Genomic DNA, 8,205 nt, shown 5'->3' on the forward strand with positions numbered 1-8,205 from the left:
GGCAAAATACCTATGCACATAAAAATAAATATCAAATTATTAAAAATAACATCTAAAATAATAAAGACATTATGCCCCATTATGTTTGACAGTGCCAGTGCTTTTTAGGACATAAGTTCTAGATGTTATTCTTTTAATAGTCCAGCTTCTGAGTGAAGCCAGCCACTTCACATGTATTACTTATCCCAAATTTATTTATTTATTTATTTATTTATTTGTTTGTTTATTTATTTACAGACAGGGTCTCACTATGTAGTCCTAGCAGTCATCAAACTCAATCTTGGTTTACCCTCCAAGGTACTGAGATTACAAATGTATGCTACTCTACTGTGCCTGATACTTCTTTTATTTTATAGGTGTTCTTTCAAAGTGTGTGTATGTGTGTGTGTGTGCGTGAATGTGTGTGTGTTTCAGCACGTAAAAATGGCATTGTATTATGTTTCTCAATCTCCCATCAGTGCTATTTATATCTGGCCCACTCTTTCTTTTTGCTATATGGCAGTCCATGATATACATCTATTTTCTGGCATCTAGATCCTCACCACCACAAACTGCACTGCATACCTGTATTTGAACCTATAGGAGAATCTTTTTCTCTTTAAACATTTTGGGTGTCATTATGTAGCTCAAAAGGAAAATAAACTGTAGGACAAGTACAGTGTTGTCACCAGACAAAAACTAAGAAGGCTGAGTGGATTCAGAAACCCTGGTAAATTCTCATATCTAAGAACCGTAGGCGTCCAGACTCAGTTCCAGTCCTGGAGCAGGTGACCATGACAACCCACATGAGGATCTTGACTGCTAGTCACAAAACACAGAGCACAGAGTTCTCCATGCTAATGAAGTATCTAGATGGGCCCTGAGGGTTTAGCCAATAAGCTTCCCTTCCTGGACATTTCTTCCTGCAAAAGGTATTTAATCTCTGGTCCACCCTGAGTAAGTGGTATGTACCCATTTTCCACAATGAACAATGAATAAGCAGTTTGGACAAGCAAAGTCTGTCTCTTATCAAGAACTGCCATTGGGGGAAGCATTTGTCACACAGAATTGCTTACCTAAGTCTCCGGTAGAAGACCCCTCTCTACCCTCCAGACATAGACACTCACCCCTGAGCTAAACCAGAGTTCCCCCTCCCCTCAGCCCTGGGATCATCACTGGACCACACTAGCCCCTTGCTCCTGACTCTGTGAGGTTCCAAGCAGCAACTGGACATCCTGGAGTTTGGGAATCCCTGCCACCTTGGCCCCAGCTTGAGTCATTTCTCACCTGGACTGGGGCCTCCATCTTAGGCTGTGTTCTACTACCCCCACACCCCAGTGGTGGTGAAGATGGAATGTAGTCCTTTTTGTCTTGCCCAAGCAGCGTTCCCACACCCCAGTGGTGAGGCAGAACACTGACCAACAACAAACAAGCTCAGAATCTTCCTACATGACCTTCTCAAGTGCCAACATCACAATCATGTGCCACTCTGTCACTCAATTGGATTAACTGCTTTGGGTTAGATTCTGGCCCAAATCTCTCCTACCTACATGAGAGTTCAAGAGGCCCAGTCTCCCCCATTTACTTAACATGTCCCTGTTTTCTAAGTTTTTTTTGTTAGCTTAGCAGGAACAAAGTGATAATATTATAGTATTTTTGTTGCTTGTTTTTCTTTGCTGTTGTTTGTTTCTGAGCCAGGATGTCTGTTAGTCTGAGCTTGCCTTACATTTTCTATGTAGCCAAGATAGCCTCAAATCCCTGATTCTTGTGCCTTCATCATCTCTCAAGGCTAGCATCTAGCATTGCTGCTTTTTTCCCAAATTATTTTATTTTTATTGTGTGTTATGGTATGTGTGTGAATGCATGCATGAGCACGAATATGTGTGTGTGTGTGTGTGTATGCTTGTTTGTTTGTTTGTTTGAGACAGAGGATTTTTTTATATAGCCAGACTGTCTTTAAACTCACTCACTCACTCACTCACTCACTCACTCACTCACTCACTCTTTCTCTTTCTTTCTTTCTTTCTTTCTTTCTTTCTTTCTTTCTTTCTTTCTTTCTTTCTTTCTTTCTTTCTTTCTTTCTCTCTCTCTCTCTCTCTCTCTCTCTCTCTCTCTCTCTCTCTCTCCTTCCCTCCCTCCCTCCCTCCCTCCCTCCCTCCCTCCCTTCCTTCCTTCCTTTCTTTCTTTCTCTCTTAAGACAGAGGATAGTTTATTAAAAACCCATCAGTGAAATGGACGGCTTGCATCTATGACAAATCATTCATGTTTAAAGCATGAGTTAGTAACTGTTGAAAGTACATATTGCCACATACAAATGAACTGGTCAGACCATGACGTTCTATGTTGGAACAGAATAAACTTCCCTGTAAAAGCAGCACCTTTGTGACATTTCATTTAGTATTCTTCTCCTTCTTCCTCACCCTCTCCTTCAACAGAATCCACACCAACCTCCTCATAATCCTTCTCTAGGACATCCATGTCCTCGTGGGCCTCTGAGACCTGCCCCTCCTCCATGCCCTCACCCACATATCAGTGCACAAAGGCACGCTTGGCATACATCAGATCAAACTCAAGATCTAGGCAAGCCCAGGCCTCAGTAATGGTTGTGCTGTACACAGCACGTACACAGGCCTCTGGACCTTGGCCATGCCTCCACTAGGTACCACAGTGGCAGACAATTCATCCAGTAAGACATCAGTCCAGAAAAAATATCAAATGCTTTGAGATTTTGCATGTCATCCTTGTGCAGAGGCCATGCTAATCTTCTCTGCATTGTTCAAATTTTAATATATGTGTTGCCAAAGTGAGTATGGCTTTAAACTCTTAATCCTCCTACCTCAGCCTCTGGATTACAGGCTCCTGACATAATACTTGTATTATTTGCTTTTAAGTTTGGTTATCTGCTGTTAGGCAGGATTCTCTAGAAAGATAGAACTGATAGCAAATACATATCCATATTATCAAAGGGGATGTATTGGATTGGCTTACTGAGAGGAGTTATATAGTGCAACAGTGGCCATCTGCATGCAGAAGCCCAGGATCAGATTTCTTTTTTTTTCAATTAGGTATTTTCTTCATTTACATTTCCAATGCTACCCCAAATGTCCCCCAAACTCTCCCCCCTCCCATCCCCCCTCCTACCTCCCCCCCCCCCCCGCACTCCCACTTCTTGGCCCTGGAGTTCCCCTGTACTGAGGCATATAAAGTTTGCATGTCCAATGGGCCTCTCTTTCCAGTGATGGCCGACTAGGCCATCTTTTGATACATATGCAGCTAGAGACAAGAGCTCCTGGGTATTGGTTAGTTCCTATTGTTGTTCTACCTATAGGGTTGCAGATCCCTTTAGCTCCTTGGGTACTTTCTCTAGCTCCTCCATTGGGAGCCCTGTGATCCATCCAATAGCTGACTGTGAGCATCCACTTCTGTGTTTGCTAGGCCCCGGCATAGTCTCACAAGAGACAGCTATATCTGGGTCCTTTCAGCAAAATCTTGCTAGTGTGTGCAATGGTGTCAGCGTTTGGAGGCTGATTATGGGATGTATCCCCGGGTATGGTAGTCTCTAGATGGTCTATCCTTTCCTCTCAGCTCCAAACTTTGTCTCTGTAACTCCTTCCATGGGTGTTTTGTTCCCAATTCTAAGAAGGAGCAAAGTGTCCACACTTTGGCCTTCGTTCTTCTTGAGTTTCATGCGTTTTGCAAATTGTATCTTGTATCTTGGGTATTCTAAGTTTCTGGGGAAATGTAGAAAGCTTTCAAAGTTCCAATTCAGTGCCAAAATCTCAGACATTTCCAGGTGAGTTACTGATAGTGAATCCATTTTGAAGAACCAAAGAAGCTAGGATGTGAAATTGGCTGGCTGTGTGTATATGCAGACAGATTCAGTCATTCAAAACAGAAATAGACTTGCTGGATCACCTGCCTCTGTGACTCTTGCCCTCTTTATCCAGAAAGTTTGCCCACTCAACATTCCCACCCTATTTAGAGTAGGTCCTTTATCCTCACTATCCTAGAAGCAATCCTTGTGAATACTTCCACAAACACAAAAATAGGTCTCACTAGACCTAGATGTACCTTAAACCCATCAAGGACACGACTCAGACCAACTATCACACCTGTGCATATTTTAGAAAAAGATTCATTTATTCTTATTTTATGTTTATGAGTGTTTGCCTGCATGCATGTCTGTGTATCACATGCATTCAGGGCCTACGAAGGCCAGAAATGGATATTAAATCTCCTGAAACTGGAGTTAGACAGTTGTGAGCTGTCATGTGGATGCTGAACCTGGGCCCTCTGGAAGAACTGCCAGTACTCTTAATCATCGGGTCCTACAATTGTCCTTTTATCTTGACTTCTTAGATATACGTTTCTTATAAAGTATACTTTAGAACTATTTTGTTCAGCAGTCTGATGTTTTTCATTTTCTAAATGGTATCCTTTGAAGAACAAAACCTTTTGATTCTGACATGTTTTCTCTCCCAGAAACCAGCACAGCATTCTCCAGCACTATGAAATCTAGCCAGCAGGGAGAGTTTGTTTCCTGGTTATTTCAAGACTGATTTCTTTATATCCTGCAACCAAGGTCTGTGTGTGTGTGTGTACACGCACGCACGCACACACACACATCTTCAACAATAAGTGCTCCTTTGTGTTGTTGTTTGAGGCAAAGTCTCACATAGCCCCAGGCTAACCTTGAACTTAGCATTTTAGTTAATATTTTACATAAAGACAAGTTGATAGACAGTTGATAATCTTTTCAACACGTGGTGCTGAAGTAAATGGATATCTGTATAGGAAAAAGGTATTTTGATCAATACCAAATATTATAAACACACAAAAATGAATTACTCACTAATAGAATAGTAAAGAGCGGGGCTTGAGGTGTAGCTCGTGGTAGAGCATTACCCAGTATGTGCAAGTCTTTGGGTTCTCTCCCCAGTACTGTAAAAACAAAGATGAAACAAAGTAGGAGCTAGACTTTTCAGGAAGATGGAGCAGGAACTCAAATTCTCTCTCCTTCCAGTTCATTCCATTACACTGCTGTATGGCATTCTCTGGCATATACTTCAGTTTATTCATTCTGTGGTGTGTAAATATTATTCTCATAATGATGAGAAAGGTTGTATTGGGATTGAACAAAGGGCCTTGTGAACAGATATATACCACTGTAATGGGGCCCAAAGACTACCTGGCTTGCTTGCACTAATGGTTTAACCAACTGTTAATCTTTGTTATTTCAACTGTGAATCTGAGTTGCTCTGTAGGAGACACTACTCCTTTGCATTCTTGTATATGTTATACCACAGGTGCTCATCTATAAGGGATAGGAGGGTAGAGCCTACTTAACCTAGGTTCTGAGATTTCTTGTGTGCAGCAAGCTGTTCCCATTCTCGTTCCCTTCTTGGGGGAGGTAGGTATTGCAGGCTCTGATGTAGTTGAAACTTCAGCCCTAATTGTGGAGAATTAAAGCTTCAAGGAACTCAACACTCAAGCAAATGTAGAGCTAAGTCATAAGGTAAGTTGTAGATGGATGCTGAGATAGACTCCTTAATGGAAGCTGTTCTTCAGAATTGAAGAGATCTGGATCTCCTCTTCATGAAGCAAGGACGTCTCTGTATGGCACTGGGAGAAAGTTGCTGCTTCTATGCCAATCAGTCAAGGACAATTAGAGAAAGTTTGGATATGGTCAGAAATTATCATAAGGAGAGAGAGAAAAAAAGATGCTAATAATCTGATAACTATTATCAATTCTCGTTCTCCTGGCCACCCTGGCTAACTTTACTCTACTTATAGCGATTGCTGGACCATTAATCTTTTTGCTCTTTTAGACCCAATTTGCTCAACTATCTACTTAACTATGTAAACAGTTAGCAAATTCTGTTACATTGTTTGTGCTAAGGGGATGATGTAATTAAACCTCTGTTCCATGATGAGTCCACAATTTGACTTATGCCCAATAGAACCAGTGGGGAATGTAACAAGTTCTCAGACCTTACCACAACTAATGCTATGCTAGAGACACCATTCTGACCTAAGAACCCCAAATGCAAACCCCAACACATGCCAAAACAAGAACTTAATCCATCTTAGTCCATAGTTCTAGAAAAGTTCCTAAACTTACCAACCTTGTTTCCTTGAATTTTGTATCTTTGCTTATTGCTAATTGTTCTTTCTCACTGAAGTGTGTCAAATCAGAAAAATGGCAAGGTTAACTGCTGCATGATTTGGGCAAGTTCCTTGTATAGCTGGACTTTCTTGGGCTCTCTAGTGTTCGAAATAATGATACAGAGGCTGCTAATAAATTTTAAAGATTAGGCCTTTTGCTAGGGTAGTCTCCCATCTAACTTGACCTGACTAGCCCACAACCTCCCACATGGCTAGCTTTATACCTTTCTCTACTCAGCTATCTGAATCCCTGCATCTGCTTTCTTCTCCTACATCACTCTCTTTGCTTGGAAGTTCTGGCCCCTACTCCCTGCTCTAGCTATTGGTCATCAGCTCTGTATTACATCCAACCAGCACTGAGATAACCCCTGATACAATTCTAGATTGCCTTTAGGCAGGCGAGGAAGGATGGACATTTACAAAATAGAAAACCCAGGTTGGACCATAGAAATCACAATACCAGAATCCTGCCAGCACTTAGTTCTTTGCCAGTGCAAAATTAACAATTGAAAATTGTAGGGCTGGAGAGATGGTTCGGTGGTTAAGAGCACTGACTGCCCTTCCAGAGGTTCTGAGTTCAATTGCCCAGCAACCATATGGTGGCTCACAACCATCTGTAATGGGGATCCGATGCCTTCTTCTGGTGTGTCTGAAGACAGCGACAGTGTATTCACATACATGAAATAAATTAATTAATTTTTTAAAAAAGAAAATTGTACGTTACAATTGAGAGTAAATAACTTTCTATTTGGCTTTAAGTGTGTGCCTGCATTCTCTGGTGAAGTTACCTTACAACACCACTATACCTATTAAAGATTTTTCTTTTAAAGCACGGATACTGATATACACAATAGGATGGATGAACCTTAAATCTTCATGTTGAGTGAAAGAAAGTAGAAATAGAACAGCATATATTGTATATACCAACTTCCTGAAATTCTAGGAAAGACAAAGTTTCCAATGGTCACAAAAACAGATCAGCAACTTCCTAAGGTGGTATCTTTGCTATAAAACAGGAAATCACTTTAATTTGTTTTTTTTTTTTTTTTTTTTTTTTAGGTTTTAGGTTTTTTTCGAGACAGGCTGTTCTGGAACTCACTCTGTAGACCAGGCTGGCCTCAAGCTCAGAAATCCGCCTGCCTCTGCCTCCCAAGTGCTGGGATTAAAGGTGTGAGCCACCACTGCCTGGCCACTTTAATTTGTAATACTGGGGACTGAACACAGGGCCCTGCACTTACTAGACAAGTGTTCTACCACCAAGTCACATTACAGGCCTGAAACAACATTTTCGAGTGGTAGAAACATTCTATATCTTGATGGGTGAGCCATCTAATGCTGTGTAAAGCAGATCAGGATTCTTGGAGGAGTCACAGGAACCTGCAGTGCCTCTTTCTTTATGCCACTTTTTTTTTTCACATGTTGACTTCCACATTACCCTCAAGGCCTCACTTCCCAAACCTACCCAAGTATCATCACCAATTTGGACCCAAGCACTCAAATTACAGAGACTGTGGGGGACATTCTCATTCAAATCACCACAGTTCATGAGGGTAGGAGTGGAGTGGTGGAGCAGTCTACATCATGCTATCCAGGAAACAGAGAATAAGGGACATAGAGATAGTATTGAGGAAAAGAACTAGCCTGCAAGGACATGGCTCCAGTGACCTATTTCTGCCAATTCAGCTGTATTTTGTACCTTTCACCCCTTTCTACTAACGACATCATATTATGTACCCATCGAAGGATTAATCCGTTCATAGGCCGGAGCTCTCCTGATGCAATTGTCTCTGAAGATGAACTTGTGGAGTGGAGTGTATTTTACTAATCTTCTACGCATTTTGTAATCCAATCAGGCCAGCAATGAAGATTAACCTCACATAAGCTAATTTATTTTTTATCCAGAGCAGCAAGGATCTGAAATAGTTCTGTGAAGTTCTAGGGCTAGAACCCAGGCTTCTCACAGACAGAGTGTGCATTATTATTAATAGTAATATTTCAATATTGACCATTGTCCACAGAGGTCCATGACTTTGGTGTTTCTCTTCTTCTCTTTCCTCCTCT

The 8,205-nt window shown here is 41.4% G+C and overlaps 1 non-coding gene across 1 annotated transcript; it reads right to left on the minus strand.

The window, feature by feature from the left end:
- Positions 1-2,683: 2,683 nt before the first annotated feature.
- Positions 2,684-2,790, minus strand: Gm23378. Its single transcript, XR_003953141.1, has one exon. It is a non-coding gene; the product is annotated as a U6 spliceosomal RNA (small nuclear RNA).
- Between the last annotated feature and the right edge of the window lie 5,415 nt (positions 2,791-8,205).

The sequence above is a fragment of the Mus musculus genome, chromosome X (assembly GCF_000001635.26).
Source record: "Mus musculus strain C57BL/6J chromosome X, GRCm38.p6 C57BL/6J".
Classification (NCBI taxonomy): Eukaryota; Metazoa; Chordata; class Mammalia; order Rodentia; family Muridae; genus Mus; species Mus musculus.